Raw genomic sequence first — 1,224 nt, forward strand, 5'->3', positions numbered from 1 at the left:
CCTAGCTACTAGCTATACCAAAATACCGTTTCTATTTTTAGACTTTTGCATGTGCGTAGTATACTATTTTAAAATATTAAAAAATCCAAATCGGAAATGGGACACCAATTATAACAGCTACAAGCAAAGCTGTTTTGATTGAAAAGGTGGAGTGTATCTGGAGCCTGGCCTGCTCATTCTTCCCTTTTGCTCATCTGTGGTGTCTGAGGTATCTCATCAGCACCTTACTCTAAAGAACACATTTAAAAAGCTTATTGCTTCACATTATTTGGGGACTGTGGCATTTGACTCATGATCTTTCTTCCCACACTTCATCTTGCAAACCTCAGTAGTTACCTGAGTGTCCACACAGGCAGCCTGGCCTCTTAGGTGCCTTCAACTACAGTATGATGTGCTACCTAATTAACTTCATCCTCCTATTTCAGTGACCACACTGGAACTCTTACTTTCTGAAGTTTTAAGCTCCTTTACTCTCTGATAACAATCTGTCTGTCAAGCTCTCTTTTTTTTTTCACCAAATCTACTTCACGGTCATTAAATCTGTTCTTAGCTATCATCACCCTTACCAATTCTTTTCTTTACATCCATCAGACTCTTTGGACTACACTCCCTTGCTTTCGTAGCCTGGACAATCACTCTCTTACTAGCAAACAAATTTCTGTTCCCTCTGTTCTTTTCCTGCTTCTCTTAAGGCAGCAGAGACACTCTTCCAAATCCTCCCCACTATGGGCAGACCTCCAGTAGAAGAAAATCCCTGGCTCCTGTTCCTGCACTTGCCCCTTTCAGGAGAGGAGGAATGACCTATCTGATTGTTAAATTTTAGAAGAAGATCTAAGTATGCTTAGATGCTCCTTCTAGATCTTCTTTGGGATTTGCCTATTTGCAGAGGAAGTGCATTTCACTCTAATCCTCCTTGATGTAAAGAGGGAGACCTCACATTTAGCACTGCCTAACTTTTGGGTCTGCAAATTAGCCTTTGTCATTAAGGGTTGTTTTGTATTACTCCCTTTTCTACGAAAAATTAAAAATAGCCACTAAGTCTCAACATCAAGAAGCAAATGAACATGAAGACTCTTAAATCACTACCCCACACCTGTAATATTATTCTATCATTGCACATCTTCTCTGTCTTCCCTCTCATCTTAGGAGAAGCATATCCCCCCACCCCCAGGTTGGGGGTCTAGGTCAATTTCTTCATTTGTCTTTTGATCCTACCATTTTATT

This window comes from Pongo pygmaeus, chromosome 12 (genome assembly GCF_028885625.2).
Source record: "Pongo pygmaeus isolate AG05252 chromosome 12, NHGRI_mPonPyg2-v2.0_pri, whole genome shotgun sequence".
Lineage (NCBI taxonomy): Eukaryota > Metazoa > Chordata > Mammalia > Primates > Hominidae > Pongo > Pongo pygmaeus.